An 18,424-nucleotide genomic window follows, 5' to 3' on the forward strand; every position below is an offset into this window, starting at 1 on the left:
GCTGCCAGAGCGGTATCAAGAGTATCTTTAGCTTTGAGCTGCAGGAAGCCTTTTCAATCGCGACTTATTAAAAAAAAGGAACTGGGATGTTGTAAATCAGGAACAAAAACGAAGTTGCTGGAAAAGCTCAGCAGGTCTGGCAGCATCTGTGAAGGTAAAAAGACGGAGTTAACGTTTTGGGTGCAGTGCCCCTTCCTCAGAGCGACTTATTAAAGCCCCAGGATCGCTAATGTAACAATCTTTCTCATCCAGTTCTCAGTCTCATTTGTCTCAAAGTGTCAGAGTCTGATGACAATGACAACAGAAAGCACTGCGCATGCTACAGGTCACAATTGCGTCAGATTGATTGATGTCAGTGTGGGACCAATAGGAATACAGGTTTGACGTGAATGACCGGGCGGACGTCTCTGCCCTTATAACCAATCGGAATGAAGAGAGGGCTGGATCAGTGCAAACCACGTGATCCGTGCAGGTTCGCTGAGCACAGTCGGAACTAGAGACTCCGAGATACTTAGGTGTAGAGCTGGATGAATATAACAGGCCAAGAAGTATCAGAGGAGCAGGAAAGCTCACATTTTGTGCCTGGCCCTTTCGCTGAGACTAAGGATTGTGCAATTGATGTAAGAGCAGGACACGGTGAAGAAGGCAAAACGGCAGAAAGCAGGTGGGGGGGGGGAGAGATAATGGGAACTGCAGATGCTGGAGATTCCAAGATAATAAAATGTGAGGCTGGATGAACACAGCAGGCCAAGCAGCATCTCAGGAGCACAAAAGCTGACGTTTCGGGCCTAGACCCTTCATCAGAAAGCAGGTGGGAAGTGATATTCGTATGGGCTTGGGAGTGCACGTCGGAAAACCCACATTTGAAACTCCCAGGCTCACGTTTGCAGAAAACAAATCAATGCCTCAGATGGCGATAGGCCCGTGTGACCGCCACCATCTTTATTGGGGGCAATGATCAGCGGGGCGCATGCGCGGTAGCATTGAAACTTTGAGGGCGGAGGTGAAGCTGGGCGCATGCGCAGCCGTCTCTGGCTGAAAGTGAGAGAACAAGGTGTGGGGCTGGAGGAACACAACAGGACAGGCAGCATCAGAGGGGCAGGAAAGCTGGCGTTTTCGGGCCTACACCCTTCAGAAATGGGGGAGGGGAAGGGGATTCTGAAATAAATAGGGAGAGAGGGGGAGGCAGGTGGAGAGGAGACAGACAAGTTAAAGAGACGGGGTTGGAGCCGGTAAAGGTGAGTGTAGCTGAGGAGGTAGGGAGGGGATAGGTCAGTCTAGGGAGGATGAACAGGTCAAGGGGGTGGGATGAGGTTAGTAGGTAGTAAATGGGGGTGTGGCTTGATATGAGAGAAGCGGGTAGCTGAGAGGAACAATGGGTTAGTGAGGGGGGGGAATGAGCTGGGCTGGTGTTGGACTGCGGTTGGGGGAGGGAGAGATTTTGAAGCTTGTGAAATCCACATTGATACCATTGGGCTGCGGGGTTCCAAAGCAGAATATGAGTTGCTGATCCTGCAACCTTTGGGTGGCATCTTTATTGTGTTGTAGGAGGCCCATGATGGACATGTCGGTGGAATGGGACTGGAAGGTGCAGTTGTTTATTGTGAACTGAGTGTAAATATTCTGCAAAGCAGTCCCCAAATTTCCCTGATGGAGAGGAGGCCACAACAGGTACAGCAGAGGCAGTATACCACATTAGCACCTGCATTCCCCATGCACGTGGCCTAAAAGCCCGATGCCTTTTCTTGTCCTGCAGGTCTGACCGGTTCCCCTCCACTGACCCCCTTGTGTGCCTAAGTGAACTCGTCCTCACGCTCAACAACTTCTCTTTCAACTCCTCCCACTTCCTACAGACAAAGGGGGTGGCCATGGGTACCTGCATGGGCCCAAGCTATGCCTGCCTCTTTGGTTATGTGGAACAATCTCTCTTCCATACCGACACTGGCCCCGAATCCCACCTCTTCCTCCAGTTCATGGATGACTGTATCGGCACTGCCTGCGTTTTGAGTCTGGACCCTTCTTCAGAAATGAAATGAAATTACACAGAGCAAATTCAAACCAAGTTAAATGTTTGTTTCTTCTGGATTTCTTTCCCAGAATGTGGGATCATAGCAGCTAGCACTGCTAACTTAGTTCTGTGCTTCCTGATCACAGCTTTGTCGGCGACTGATCTCTCCAGTCTCTAATGATGGATATATTTGATCTCTGTTTAGTATTTTACTGTTATTTTCTTATACCTGTTGTAACTGAATTTTCCATTGCTGTCCACCTCCTAACTGTGCGCTGCTGTCTTACCAGATTAATTTTTGAATGGCGTCTTTCAAAGTCAGGCAATATTTTGGCAGAGAGTGCATTTTTCTTCCATTTCAGACCACCAAATTTGACAGTTTTTTTTATTCTGGCGTTCATTTTTGCACTACTGTAATATTTAGTCTGTTTTTCCTTCCACAGATACCAGCGATCGTTGCCAAAGCCCTGTTGCCTGTGGAAAATGTGATGTTCAACTTTCATGTGCTGCTGCAGTTCATATGATGAAGGTACTCCCACAATGCGGTCATTAGAGAAGTTACAGATCATTCATCTAGCGATACTGAAGAGCTGATGGTGTGTGTCCAAATCAACAAACTGTATGTATTTTTATCATATTTATAATTTCACAAAAATATTATCAAGGAACTTTTGATGTAAGGCCATATTAGATTAGTTGACCAAAAACATGACCAAATTCACAGGTTTTCATGACTATCTTAAAGAAGGAAAGCAAATCTGAGAGGTTTATCATAGGAATTCCAGACCATGTTGCCTGGCAACTGTAGAAACAGCCTCCAGTAGTGAAGCAATGATTAAATACATTGACAATCATTTACTTTCAGACTCCAACAGAGTCTTGAAGGTTGTGTGGTGCAGGGAAACATGGGTCATCACGGCCAGGAATTAAATCACGGGTGAGAATTTTAAATTGTTGCTTATAAATAGGAGTCTTTGTGCGTCAGGGAGTACAGCAGTGATGTGTGAACAGGTTTTGGTACAAATGAACATGAGCGCAGCAGAATTTTATGTATTCTTGAGATTACAGGGACGTTGAATGTGGGAGGTCAACTGGGAGTGTGTTTGGATAGTTAAGCCTAGAGGTAACGCAGGAATAGATGAGAGGTTCAGCAGATGAGCTGAAACTAAGGTGTCATTGTCACTGAAGTGGAACGAAATGGTTTTTGTGCAGGACTCTGCTGTTGCCTTCACCTCACCTCAGGAATTCATCTGTGTGTGAATTTGTGGATCAAGTCTGTAATAAGATGAGGAACTGAGTGCCTGGCGTGACCCAAACTGGGTGTCACTGAGCATGTTACTGCTAAGTGCTGCTTAGCTCCACTGTTGACAACACCTTCCATCACTTTACTGAAGATAGAGAGTAGACTGCTTGAGGGGAAATTGGTCAGGTTGGATTTGCTGTGTTTTTGTGCTGAACAGACCTGGGCAATTTCCCAAATTGTCAGCAGATGCCAGTGCTGTAGCAGGACTGAAACAGTTTGTCTTGGCAGGTAGCAAGCTCTAGAGCACAAGTCATCGGTACTGTTGCCAGTGCCCATAATCTTTGCTGCACTATTCCTCCATTTATTAATATCATTTGAAATGAATCAAATTGGTTGAAAACTCACATCTGTGATATTGAGGACCTCTGGAGAAGGCCTCTGGCACCTTATTTTTAGCTATGCCTGGAGCTGCTCTTGGCATGCCCTCCTATACTATCCATTCAATCAGTGTGGTTCCCCTGGATCAATGGTAATGGTTGAGTGCACAATATGCTGGCCCATGAGGTTACAGATTGTGCTGGAAAGTTCTGCTGCTGTTGATGTCCGACAAAGCTTCAAAGATATCTGGTTTTGAACCCCTATATCTGTTCCAAGTCTGTCCCATTTAGCCGAAGTTAGTGCCACTCAACGCCACTCGGGGTATTCTCAAGTTTAAGATGATGCTTTGTCTCCACAGGACTGTGCGGTGGTTGCTGTTACCAATACTGTCACGGGCAGTTGCATCTGCAGCTGGGAAATTTGTGAGAATGAGATCTATGTTTTTCCCTTCTGTTGGTTGTGTCAGCACCTGCTGCAGTCCCAGAAAGTCAGCTTTGTCCTTTAGGACCTGACCAGCTTGATTGGTAATCCTGCTGTGAACTACTCCTGATGGAGGGCATTGAGTACACCTATTGCCATTTACACTCTGTGCTTACTCCAAGTGCTGTTTAACATGGAGTTTTTAATCAAAATTCACTCTTGGGATGTGGAAATCGCTGGCTGGACCAGCATTTATTGCCTGTCCCTGATTTCCCTGAAGGCAGTTAAGAGTCAACCACATTGCTGTGGGTTTGGAGTTGCATGTCATGCAGATCAGGTAAGTATGGCAGATTTCCTTCCCGAAAGGACACAAGTGAACCCAAATAATCAGCAATGGTTTCATGGTCGTCATTCGACTATTAATTCCAGATCATTATTTAATTCAAATTCCACCATTTGCCATGGCAGGATTTGAACCCAGGACCCCGCAATGATGTCAGTGTCTCTGGAGTAATAATCTAGGGATAACACTGTTGCCAATTTATCAACTGAGGGAGGATGGTTCATGGAATTCAGCAGGAGCCATGAGTCTTCCAGGTGGCAGAGTCAATGTTGTACTCCCAGTTCAATTACTGCGATCAGAATAGCACTGTGCTGTCACGTCTGGCCTGCTCTTGGGACAGGCCTTCACTAAGGACAGTGATGGTGGCGTGTGTCACTTGTCTATAAGGTAAATTCTATGCATACGACGCTGTTTCTTGACTAGTCTTTGAGCCCTCTCTCCAAATTTTGCCACTTGCCCCCAGATATTAGTAAGGAGGAGTTTATGGAGTCGATAGGGCTGATTCTGCAGTTGTCTTTCCTCGTGCCTTGGCAGATGCCAAGTGTTCCACCCAGCATCATTCCTTTGTTGAGGCTTTGCAGTGATTTGCAACTGAGTGGCTTGCTGAGGTTGGCAAATTTCTTTCCCTGAAGGACATTAGGTTTTCTCCTTTTTCTGCCATTAGCAATGGTTCCATGGCAACCAGTTGATTCTTAATTCCGTTTTTTTAATTTAATTCAAATTCCACCATCTGCTGAGATGGGATTCAAGCGCGGACTTCTGTTGTAAATTTTAATATACTAGATAAAAGTTAAATCATTAGGTTTGTTCAGCCTAACACTGGCGAGTCATCTATTCTAATATCTCCTTTCCCGAGAGGGAAAAAAACATTGCTTGAACTATTGCTTGGCATCTTCTCTGTGAAGTGTCTCGGAGGTCGTTGTCCATCATCCTGTCTCCTCCATCCTCCCCTCCAACAAGTGAGGGAGACACATAGAAACTCCATATCATTAAGATTGAGGCAATCCAAATCAGATGCCTCTGCTGCTTCCCTCTCTGCCACTAGCCCACCAAACCAAATTGCCTTGCATGTTGCTCGGCGTTTTAGTCCTAAACATGCATCTTTCTCCAGTCTTGTGTCAAGCCTTATCAGAGCTCGTCTTAATCCTTTGCCCTACTCCTGCTAAATCACAAACATTCTGCGTCTCTCTTATTTCTCCTCCTCTTTGCCTCTTCCCCCATGCCAGTTCAGATATTGTCCTAGCACTCGTCTGGATTGTGTTGGAACATTTTGGTGGAGTGGGATTTTCTAATGACAGTGAAGTCAAATATTGGTTTTAATATTTGACTTCACTGTCGTTAGAAAATCCCACTCCATCTCTATTCTCTCTTTCCTGTCACTAAATCTTGGCCATTCTTTGCCATGTGTCAAAGATCTGCAGTTCTGGTTAGTGACATGAAGTCCCAAGGTGGAAATTCCTAGAAACCCAAATAGATTTCTCCCTGAATCGATGACTGGCCTCCACATTGGATAACGTGCATTAGGGACAATGCACAGTTATCTTCGGCCAGGATGAGGGGATGTTGTGAATTTCTACCCGGACTGACAGTGATGGATTTTATGAATTTGTGTTACAGGATATTACAAGTGGACTTTCAGGTGGGGAAACTCAATAATTGTAACACTAAACTCTGACAGAATTACTCAATTCATCAACATCTGGATATTCGTATTGTGTTCCTGCTCACTTCTCATTTGCCGTGTAATTTTTTTCTCTTAAATCACCCCATTCTCTCAATAGATCATTCCTAAAATTTTCAGTATATGTCCTGTAATCTTTTTTATGATCAGTCATGAGTGTACATTTTATCATCCTGAACTGTTTCTTTTGTCAACACCTCTATCAAAGGTCCCTCAAAATCCTTTGTTACAAGGAGAACAATCTCAGTTTCCTCAAACATCTGATTCCCCAATGACTGTTTGCTGTCTATAAGGCACTCGTCTGGATTGTGTTGGAACATTTTTCACTTCCCTGCATGAGTACAGCCCCAACACTGTTAGAAAAAGTGAACATCCTCCAGTTGAAGCGCACTGTCAGAGTTGTGTCCCAGCCACCACATTCAACATTCCCCTCTACACCACCGAGGCACAGTGGCATCTCTGTGCCAAAAGTAAAGTCACCATTTTCCGACCTGACCATAGGGCTGGTTTAACCTGAAGATTACCACACCCCAGGCGAGGGGAGAGTTTGAGAAGGAGAGTCCACCTATTATAGATGGATATTCGCTCTGTACCAGCAACGCCCAAGTCACATGAAAGAAGAATGTTAAAAAAACAGCCCTAACCATGCAACTCTTCTTTACAAACCATTCTGTTAAGTCTCCTCTGCCCCCTATCAGGGACCCTCCCGTCCTTCACGGTGTGTGGGGGATCTTTGGTTTGCACAGACTCAGCTCATCTCTGTTCCTGTCTGTGATGTCATCATGCTGTGACAATGGCACTGAACCTCACTGTCTGTGAGGGTGGTAGGCACAGAGATCCTCATAGCGTTTAAGGCATATTTAGATACACACTTGTGGTGCCAACGCAGACAGGTCTATGGGCCAACTGCTGGAAAATTAGATTAGAATAGTTAGGTGGTGGATTTTAACTGGCAGAGGCTGGATGGGCCACCATCCGAGACACTTCACAGAGAAGATGCCAAGCAATAGTTCAAGCAATGTTTTTTTTTTTCCCCTCTCAGGAAAGGAGATATTAGAATAGATGATAATTGAATAGATGGTTAATGTTTTTGGGAGACAAGTGAGGTATAGAGATGAAGCAGTTTACCAAGAAATTCTGGAGCTTGAAGCCCAGGAAATTGCACGTGCTGCTATCAAGTGGAGGAATAAAAATGGGGCATCATCATTAGGACTGTATTAGAGGAAGGGACATGTTGAGATTTGTGAGGCTGGAGGATATTAGAGACTGGAAGGGTTCTGAGACTGGAGAAGATTACGAAAATAGGGAAAAGTGTGAGATTGGAGGAAGTTGCAGAAATGGTGAGGATTGAGAGGCTGGAGGAGACCTCAAACAGAAGGAGGTTTGTGAGGGTAAAGGCAATTACACATCTAAGGAAGTTTATACGGGCTGGAGGAATTTACAGAGATAGGAGGGTGTTGAGGCTGGAGGAGATTCGAGATAAGGAGGCTTGAGAGACTGGAGGAATCTACAGAGACCGTGAGAGTTCTGAGGCTAGAGGGGGATTCCAACAGTAGGCAGGTTGTGAGGCTGGGGAGAGATTCCAGTGATAGGAAAGGTGGTAAGGCTCGAGGGTGGAGCCTGCAATAGTGCAGGCTCCAGGGTCATTTTCATGATAGGGAGGGTAGTGAGGATTGAGGTATGATTCTTGCGATAGGGAGTGAGGTGAGGCTCCAGGGTGGATTATCATCTAAACGACACAGTGGTGCACTTACAGTACACGGAGTGCATTAGTGAGAGAAAGTGGTTCACCGCCACTTTCTCCAAATCAAATAAAAATGGACAGTCAATATTAGTCTGGGCAGCAAAGACCACATCCCATAAGTAAGTTACAATTATGATGGGTGATGATGGGAACTGCAGATGATGAAGAATCTGAGATAACAAAGCGTGGAGCTGAATGAACACAGCATATGCTGCTGGGCCTGCTGTGTTCATTCAGCTCCACACTTTGTTATCTAAAATTATGATGGGTTTCTGGTTTGGAGAGAGCTAACAGAAGCTCGGATGATTCTCCTTGGGGCTGATTAGCAATGATTTAGTTGAGTAGTAGGTTTGTTTCCAGGATATTAGTTTGCAGAGAGAGAAAAAAGATTAACATTGTGGCAATGTTTGGTAACTGCAGAATACAACATTCAGGTAATTGGCAAATAATGCAGTGTGAAAACTTGAAGATTACTTGACTCAGCAAGTTCCCAGGATCTGGAACAGTCTGAATGGCAGCTGGATGAAGATTCAGCAGTTATTCCCAAAGATTTGGGATTTAACTTTTCAAGGAATGATCAAGAGGGCCATGGACAAATGGCAGGGGACTTGGGTCAGATTTGCAACACCTCTAGAATGAGAGTGAAGCTTTTGTCAGGGTTGCACATGGTAGACTAATCTGTAAAGTTAGATCACATGTGATTCAGGAAGAACTTGCTAATTGGAAACAAAATTGGTTTAGTTATAGGAGAGAACGTGGTGCTGGAGGATTTTTCAGAGTGGAGTTCTGTGACCAGCGTGTTCCACAGCAATCGGTACAGCCCACTTTTGTTTCTCATTTACACTAACGATTTGGATGAGAATTTAAGGGACAAGATTACTAAGTTTGCAGATGATACTGAATTGTTGGTATAGTGGTTAGTGAAGGTTATCTCAGATGATGGTGACATGTTAATCAATTGGGTCAATGGGTTGAGGAGTAGAAGATGAAGCTCAATTTGAATAAATGTGAAATATTGTATTTTGGTAAAATGAACAAGGGTAGGAATTACACAATTGATGGTTACACCCAGGGTAGTGTTGTGGAACAGAGAAATGCTGAGATTCACTGCATAATTCTTCGAAGTTTATGGAGACAGGCCGACAGGGTGGTTAGTAAATTGTTATGCACACTTGCCTTCATTGCTCACTCCTTTGAGTATAGGAAATGGGATGTTATGTTGAGGTTGTACAGGACATTGTTGAGGCTTCATTTGAGGTATTGCGTGCAGTTCTGGTCGCCCTGTTACAGGAAGGACATTATTATTAAACTGGAGACAGGTCAGAAAAGACTTGCTGAGATGTTGCCAGGAATGGAGGGCTCAATTATCAAGAGACTGCCAAAGCTTAAACTTTTCTCACTGGTTACGGGGTGACCTTACAAATCCTCATAAAAAACATGAGGGGCACAGATTATGTGAATATTAAGGGTTTTTTCCCCTAGGTTGGGTGATTAAGACAAGGGGACATGTAAGGTGAGAGGAGAAAGACATATTTGAAAAAAATATGAGGGACAATTTTTCTTTTACAGTGTGGTTCATGTGTGAAACGAATTTTCAGAGGAGGTGGTGGATGCAGGTACAGTCACATTGGTTAAAAGGCATTTGAATTAGGACATATATAAGAAAGGTTTAGAGGAATATGTGCCAGATGCAAACAGCTGTGATCAGTTTAAATATAAAAGTTGTATATTTCATATACATTTCTAAATTGGAGGAAGGCCAACTTTGACAGTATTGGGCAAGAACTTCCAAACAATGATCGGGAGAGGTAATATGCAGTTAACGGTATACTTGGAAAGTGGAAGGCCTTCAAAAATAAAATAGGGAGAGTCCAGAGGCAGTATGTTCCTGTTCATGTGAAGGGCAAGGCTGGTAATTGTCGGGGCTATTGGACGACTGAAAAAATTGAGGCTGTGGTTAAGAAAAAGAAGGCAGCGCATGTCAGGTAATGACAGCAGGAACTGGGTCAATCCCTCAAAGTATAAGGGCAGTAGGAGTATACTCAAGGGAAATGAAGATGGCAAAAAGGAGACATGAGCTATCCTTATCCAAGAGATTCTGACACTTCATTTGGGACAAAAAAGCAACTTGGGACAAAACAGGGCCCCTTTAAAGATCAACAAGGCTGTCTGTGTGGAACTGCAGGGTGAGATGTGAATGAGTATTTCACATTAGTATTTACAGCAGAGAAGGATATGGAAGCTAGAGAACTTGGAGAAATAAATAATGAGTTGACAAGTGTCCATATTACAGAGGTCTAGGTGCTGGACGTCTTAAACTGCATAAAGGTGAATAGGTCCCTGGCTCATGATCAGGTGTTATCCACAAACTGTGAGAAGCTGGGGAAGTAATTGCAGGCCCCTTGCTGAGATATCTGCATCACTGAGACACTGGTGAAGTGCCAGAAGGCTGAGTGGCTAATCTGGTGCCATTCTTTAAGGAAAAGCTAGAGGACCATTGACCATTGAGCCTGATGTCAGTGGTGGGTAAATTGCTGGAGGGGAATCTGAGGGACAGGGTTTGCATGTGTTGAGAGAAGCAAAGACTGATTAGGGATAGCCAACATGGCTTTGTGAGTGGGAAATCTTGAGAAACTAACTTGATTGAGTTTTTTGAGGAAGTGACAAAGAAGATTGAAGAAGACAAAGCAGTGGACTTTGTCTAAATGGGCTTCAGCAAGGCATTCACCAAAACTACACATGACGGACAGGTTAGCAAGATTAGATCAAGTGGAATCCAGGAAGAGTTAGCTATTTGAAACAAAATTGGCTTGAAGGTAGGAAACAGGATCGTGGTGGGGGTGCTTTTTTTTTCTCAGTCTAGATGACTATGAACAGCAGTGTGCTGCAAGGATCGGTGCTGGTTCCACTGCTTTTTGCCATTGATACAAGTCATGTGGCATGCATATTGGAGGAATGGTTACTAAGTGTGCAGATGACACAAATTGTTGGTGTAGTAAACAGCAAAGAAGTTTATCTCCAAGGACAATGGGATCTTAGTCAGATGGGTCGATGGGCCGAGGTGTGACAGCAATCAGTTCAGTTTGGATAAATGCGAGCTATTGCATTATGGTAATGAAAATCAGGGCAGGGCTTAAACAGTTAATGGTGAGGCCCTGGGGACTGTTACACGACAGACACTCCTTGAGGTGCAGGTGCACAGTTCCTTGAAGGGGGATTGCAGGTACAGAAGGTAGTGAAGATGATATTTGCTATGCTTGCATTTATTGGTCAGTGCATTGAGTGTAGGAGTTGGGAGGTCATGTTATAGGCTGAACAAGGCATTGATGATGCTGCTTTTGGAATACTGTGTTCAATTCGGGCCTCCCTGCAATAGGAATGATGCTGTTAAACTTAGCAGGATGCAGAAAAGTTTTACAAGGATGTTGGAAGTTTTGAGCTGCAGGGAGAGGCCGAATATGCTGGGGCTATTTTCCCTGGAGCGTTGAAGGCTGAGAGGTTACCTTAGAGGTTAATAAAATTATGGTGGGCATGGAGTGAGTAGCCAAGTTTGTTTACCTGGGGTAGGGGAGACTAGAACTAAACACATTGGTTTAAGCTGAGAGGGAAACTTTTTTAAGGGAAAGTGGGTGGTGCCTGTGTAGAATGACCTGCCAGAGGAACTGGTGGAAGCTGGTACAATTATGACATTTAAAAGGCATCTGGATGGGTATGTGAATAGGAAGGGTTTAGAGGAATATGGGTCAATTGCTTGCAAATGGGATTAGATTAATTTGGGACATATGGTCAGCATGGACAACTGGGATGAAAGGGATTGGTTTATGCTGTACAACTCTGACTAAGCATTTTTTGTTTTCATTTCAGATTTCCACAATTTTACTTCTGCACTGTTCTTAACCTTTTGATCCCTCTGAAAGACTGAGTTACAATGCCTGCCCTTGCTCCCTGGCTCTCCCACCTCTCTTTCAGCAGTTTTATGCAAATACTGACTGGATCCCTTACCTGGAGGATATTTATTTGAATTTGTTCTAATGATGATCCAGCATATTTCCCAAGTGTCGCTCCATAAATGTCCAGAGGATTTCTCGATTTCACAATCTGTGGTTGTTCTTCTGGTTCCTCACTCACTGCACTTGCTTTCTGTTTGAAAGCTTGGTCTGCAATTGGAGAATTCAAACAGGTCCACATCGAGCTCTGACAGTCACTTTGTTTATCACAAACCAGTTACCTCAGGATTTTGAACATTGGAGGAAAAAGCAGCATTCACACTGGGGAGAAATGCACATGATCTGTAAAGAGTCTGTGAAGATTCATCTGAAATGTCCGAACACCAGCGCAGTGACACTGGGGAGAGACTGTGGAAATGTGCAGATTGCAGGAACGAATTTTTTAATCCATCCCAGCTAGAAACTGACCACCAGAGTCACACTGGAGAGAAACCATTCACCTGCTCTGATTGTGGAATGGGATTCACTCAGTCCTCCAGCCTGCTTAAACACCAGTGAGTTCGCACTGTAGAGAAACCATTCACATGCTTGAAATGTGGGAAAGCATTCACTCAGACATCTCAACCGCTGATGCATGAGCAAATTCACACTGGAGAGAGACCGTTGGCCTGTTCTGCGTGAGGGAAAAGCTTTGCTGACTCGAATTGCCCGCTGATCCACCAGCGACTTCACTCTGGGGAGTGACCATTCATCTGCTCCCAGTGTGGGAAGGGATTCACTTGCTCACCTCACCTACAGAGCGTTCACACTGGGGAGAAACCATTCACCTGCTCTAAATGTGAGAAAGCATTCACTTGGTCATCCTACCTGCCTGTGTTCCAGCAGGTTCACACTGGGAGAGCCCATTCATGAGCTCTGAGTGGGGAAAGCATTCACTCAGTTATCCAAACTGTTAACACACCAGTGAGTTCACAAAGAAGCACATTTGAAGGATTTTGCTGTCACTCTCACTATCAAGTGAACCATGGTTTTGGGCTGTTTGTACTGGTGTTACTGATCCCTGCTCAATTAAAGGTACAGGTATTGTGGATAAAATGTTAATATCAATTGTGTATCTGTCAGGTAGAGTTTGGGAATAGTCAATTTATCACGACACATTGACACATTCTCACTGACTAAAGACTAGCCGCCCGCACAGTATGTGAAAAAGGATTTCCTGGTTCATCGGGACTGGTTAACGAGCAGCAAATTTCTGAGTAACTGTGAAGTTGGTTTTTGATTCTCCTGTTAGCTATATCCAAACCATGCTTTTTGGGCTTGCTTCTGGAGATCAGAGAATCCCTCCAGTCTGGAGGCAGACCATTTAGCCCATCGAGTTCACACTGAACTTAAAAAGAGTGTCCTACCCAGACCCTGCCTGCGTGGGTTTCCTCCAGGTGCTCTAGTTTCTTCCCATAGTCCAAAAATGTGCAAATTCGGTAGAATGACAATGCTAAATTGCCCATAGTGTCTTGTGTGCAAAATGCAGGGCAGGGTGTGAGACTGGGTTGGATGTTGCTTGGAGGGTTGGTAATGGACTGAATGGCCATCTTCCACAGTGTAGGGATTCTATGTTGATCTTAATGGCCCTTTATTTGTTGTGCCCGGTCAATATGTTTGCACACCTTTTACAATTATGGATTCTATTGCTCTCCACAGACATGTTTCAACTACGAATAGATATTTGTTTATTGGAAACAATCAAAGGAAAGTTTTAAATTGAAACAAAAGATTGGGATGAGTCATGTTCTATACTCCTGATAGCCGATTGCAAAAATGCAATGAAACCTGGTGACCCGTCCATGGGGAATGCAGTCTCTTCAGATCTTTACCAGGTGTCCATAGCAGTGACGGATCTCGTGATGAATACAAAAAACAAGACATGGTGTGATATCTGGTGTATATTTTCTATTTAGTCTGCTGTCCATTACTCCACATGTCAAGTTTGTTTTCGGAGACCCTCACGGACTTGCTGCAATCACAAGACACTGACCTGTTTAGAAAAACACAAATCCTTTTATTACCAAGCAAGTACAAGCTGTGGAGCATTACTGTACTCAACCCGGCACAGAGTGCAGAGTCTCGCAAGTAATTCTCCCCGAGCAGCAGACAGTGCCCGCTTATTATACTTCACAAAAGATATGATACTTAAAATGATTTCACAATTTATAATGGCATGATGCATAAAACAATTACTACAACAGACAAAAATAGGATACCAAGCAATTATTACATCAAAAACATAAAAGACCAGCTTATAGTATCGATTGCTAGCGAAGTAGCTGCTAATGGCAGTAGGCGATTTTTGAGTTGTTGCCCAAGATCGATTGTGATTTCAAGTTGCTAGTGTGTCTGGCTAGAACAAAGTCAGTGCCCTGGCCCCTTTGCCAGCGACAGAAGTTACATGCTTTAGAGGTTTCACACCCTTACAAATTTTCCCCACCTAACCCTATTTGAAACAACAGTTTGATTCTAATTTCAATTCAGTCAGGAAGCTTAAGACAGTGTCTGCATACCGATGTGTGAGAAGAAAAGGAGTTACAAAAGCTTTACACACCGCATTCCTGGCTGGGCAGGAAGCTTCAGGGTAGTGTCTGCATACCTATGTGTAGGTAGATAAGAGTTTACTTCTGTAAATTAAAGTCTTTTATCTGCATTTGATTCCTATACAGAGACTTTAATTTATAGAAGTATATAAATCAATGGGATGTCATCACATTAACATCTCACACAGAGACTGAGATATGGGCTAGTGACCTAGATTTGAATCACACCATTCCAGACGGTGGAATTTGATTTTTTTTTAAAATCTGGAATTAAGAATCTAATGATGACCGTGAATCTGTTGTCAGTTAGAAAAAGCCATCTGTTCACCTCTGTCCTTTTAGGGAAGAAAACTTCCATTCTTATCCAGTGATATCAAGATTCCATGAATGATTTTTTTTGAACAAAAAAAAACTCCTGCAAATACATTTATCTCTGTCTTAATTTATTTAGCAACCGACAGTTCAATCTGGTTGATGGTCACTTTCACTTCTAATCAAGTTGTGGCCGTTTCATGGTTGAAATAAAAACAATGCATGAATGGAACCACAGCTGTTCTCATAGGAACAATACATGCTCGAAAAAAATACCTCATCTCACTTATGAGCCAGATATCAAAGCTGACCAGATCCTGATGCAGTGTACCATGAAAGTGAAATTCTTCACCATCTTATCTACTTGTGTTGCGATTTCAGGGAGCGATGGACTTGAACCTCCCAATCTCCTGAACACCTTTGAGAATTTCATCAAACTGACCCCCAGTGGCAGGAATGGATAGGGTCAGCTTGGATTGATGCTCATAATTCAGGCTCAACAAGTCTACTGGAGCATTTTGGGAATGTAATTAGTGGTGAGTGTGGCCACCTCTCTGTACTGTAGTGACACAGATCCCCTGATCCCAAATGGCTGACTGACAGTGTCGAAGTCCCTGGGCTGATATCGAATGATTCCTTGGCCATGCTGTGTCAGGACCTCCTGACTGAATACTATCTCCCTTGCCCTGACTGAGAACTGTTTCCCTGAGAATTTGAGACGTGCCCATTTGGTCAAAACACATGTGTTTGTTGCCATAGCTGCAGACCAGCCCTTGACTGACTGCTGGTAATAACAATGCTAAGCTGCCTGGCTTATGCCTGTGATAAACACCAGGCAAGACAGGAGCACTGTGAGACATTAAGTTCTAGTTGAAACATCAAAGTGCAAAAATGTCAGGGAAGGGCAGAGATATTGCGGCATAACTCGTGTCAGTTGCTGAAAAGCTTGTAGAGTTCTTAGAGCAAGAATGTAATTTGTGGACAGGCAATTCTGCATCTTGATTTAGCATTTTTATTTAACTCTGGCTCATTTCGCTAGATTTGCAAATATCTCAGAGTCTGGCTAATGTGAGAGTTGGCTTTCGGAATAATGTGCCACTGACTGTCATTCACAGTTGTATCCCACATCAGTGAATTGGTAATCTGATTAAGCTCACAGGCCTTGGCATGTGAAAAATAAAGCAGTCACATGCACACTTGTTTGATTAGTTGCTCTGCACTCAAATGAAAAACGTGTGTTGTATATGCCATATCCTTTCCTGGCTCACAGTGTTTCCAAAATCTCTAGTTCAATACATCCCAAGTCATCATGAAAGTCAACACTAGTGAATACTTCGACAGCTTCATTTTTTTTTCTGAAATGCTATTTGTAATGAGGTAGTGTTGGCAGGCGATTTTCTTTTACTGCTGATGCCATGTGTGGATATTTGGGGATGGTGTTGGTGGGAAGGTGCAGCATTACCAGGGATGAGGCACTAACATCAGAGCAAGTGTTGAACATTCAAAAAAGGACAGATTAACAGTTACCTTGGAACAAGAAATTTGGAGAAAGTTGGGTGAGAGTACTGAGAGAAAGCACTTTGGCGGCATGGTGGCTCAGTGGTTAGCACTGCTGCCTCACAACGCCAGGACCTGTGTTCGATTCTAGCAGACTGCCTGTGTGGAGTTTACACATTCTCCCTGTGTCTGTGTGGGTTTCGTCAGGGTGCTGCCACAATCCAAAGATGTGCCGGTTAGGTGGTTGGCCATGTTAAATTGCCTGTAATGTTTAGGGAGGGGTAGATTAGGTGGGTTGTAGGTCTGGCTGGGATGCTCTGAGGTTTGGTGTGGACTTGTGGGGCTGAAGGGCCTGTTGAGCAGATGCTGGAGAATCCGAGATAACAAGGTGTAGAGCTGGATGAACATGGCAGGAAGGCTGACGTCTCATGCCTGGACCCTTCCTCAAATTTTGATGAGACTGTTTTTAGAATTGGTTCAAAGAGACTATAAGCAGTCCTGGAAACACAGCAAATGGAGCAAGCTCCTACTTCTTACTCCAACAATCAGTTTAACACAGGATCTTTCAATAAAGGACATATCAGATATTAAAACTGACAAGAATAAGTACGACACACTGAGGTCAACCAAATAGGCCAAGAAGCAATGCCGTTATAGTGCTGGACTACCTTAAGTCCCAGTTACCTTCCATATTTTCCATCAGCCTGACTGTGTGCAAAGACTTGTAAATCACTGCTGTCAGTTTTTACTGTTCCCAAACTCCTGGGCTTCCAGACCAGGGCAAACAGTCAGTTTACACCAACACTTTTTCAGCACCTTTTCTATAAATCTCTCTTCGCAGTGAATGTAGATCATCGGAAAGGTACCAATCAGATGAGATAGGGCAGAGCTGACGTCACCAACAAGCCTCATCAACCAGTTCCCCGACTGGTGGAGGGTCAGTGAGATTGCAGCAACAACCGGCACAGAACCGCACACTCAGAGAATGTCCCAGCACAGGGGAAGGTGCTTCAGCCTGTCACTGTCTGCATCAGCGATAATGTGAACTGCAGATGCTGGAGAATCCAAGATAACAAAGTGTGAAGCTGGATGAACACAGCAGGACAAGCAGCATCTCAGGGGCACAGAAGCTGGTGTTTCGGGCCGAGACCCTTCATCAGAAAAGGGGGATGGGGAGAGGGTACTGGAATAAATAGGGAGAGAGGGGGAGGCGGACTGAAGATGGAGAGAGGAGAAGATAGTTGGCTGTTGGTTTGTTCGCCGAGTTTGGCAAATGAATTGCAAACGTTTCGTCTCCAGTCGAGAAGACATCATCAGTGCGTAGCTGCTGCTGTGTAGGAGAAGATAGGTGGAGAGGAGGCAGTCAGGTCAAAGAGGCGGGGATGGAGCCAGTAAAGGTGTGTGTAGGTGGGGAGGTAGGTAGGGGATAGGTCAGTCGGGAAGGACGGACTGGTCAAGGAATCGGGATGAGGTTTGTAGGTATGAGATGGGGGTGCGGCTTGAGGTGGGAGGAGGGGACGGATGAGTGGAAGAACAGGTTAGGGAGGCGGGGACAAGCTGGGCTGGTTTTGGGATGCAGTGGCGGAAGGGGAGATTTTGAAGCTTGTGAAATACACATTGATACCATTGGGCTACAGTGATCCCAAGCAGAATATGAGTTGCTATTCCTGTAACCTTCGGGTGGCATCGTTGTGGCACTGCAGGATGCCCAGGACGGACATGTCATTTGCAGAATGGGAGGGGGAGTTGTTTAGTGTGAACCGAGCATGGGTGATCTGCAGAGTTGTCCCCAAGTCTCATTTGGTTTCTCCGATGCAGCAGAGCCACAACGGGAACAGCGGATGCAGTATACCATATTAGCAGATGTGCGACCTGGGATTGAGATGAGGGGGGAGGGGTAGGGGAAGATGGAGCACTTTCTGCGGTTGCAGGGAAAAGTGCCAGGTGTGGTGAGGCTGGAGGAGAGTGTGGAGCGGACCAGAGAGTCACGGAGAGAGTAGTCCATCCGGAAGGCAGATAAGGGTGGGGATGGGGTGTGAGGGATGAGTTGCGCAAAATGTGGGAGACACGGTCGAGGGAGTTCTCGACCGCTGAGTGGGGGGAGGTTGCAGTCCTTGAAAAACGAGGACATCTGAGATGTACAGGGTGTGGAATTCCTCATCCTGGGAGCAGATCTGGCGCAATTGGGAATAGGGGATGGCATTTTTGCAGGAAGGTGGGTGGTAGGAGGTGTATTCCAGGTAGTTTGGGAGTCAGTGGGCTTGAA

General features: G+C 44.6%; 1 long non-coding RNA gene and 1 pseudogene across 2 annotated transcripts; one reads left to right on the forward strand and one right to left on the reverse strand.

Moving 5' to 3' along the window:
* The first annotated feature begins 437 nt into the window (after positions 1-437).
* LOC132209098 (uncharacterized) lies at positions 438-15,797 on the forward strand. Of its 2 annotated transcripts, XR_009445201.1 has the most exons (4): positions 438-664; positions 2,452-2,627; positions 6,010-6,108; positions 11,682-15,796. It is a non-coding gene; the product is annotated as an uncharacterized LOC132209098 (long non-coding RNA). The 2 variants fall into 2 exon arrangements; XR_009445202.1 differs by lacking the exon at positions 6,010-6,108 and having other exon boundaries at positions 11,682-15,797.
* Positions 15,798-16,624: 827 nt separating this feature from the next.
* LOC132209104 (U2 spliceosomal RNA) lies at positions 16,625-16,805 on the reverse strand (annotated as a pseudogene).
* Between the last annotated feature and the right edge of the window lie 1,619 nt (positions 16,806-18,424).

Source organism: Stegostoma tigrinum, unplaced genomic scaffold (assembly GCF_030684315.1).
Source record: "Stegostoma tigrinum isolate sSteTig4 unplaced genomic scaffold, sSteTig4.hap1 scaffold_66, whole genome shotgun sequence".
NCBI classification, from domain to species: domain Eukaryota; kingdom Metazoa; phylum Chordata; class Chondrichthyes; order Orectolobiformes; family Stegostomatidae; genus Stegostoma; species Stegostoma tigrinum.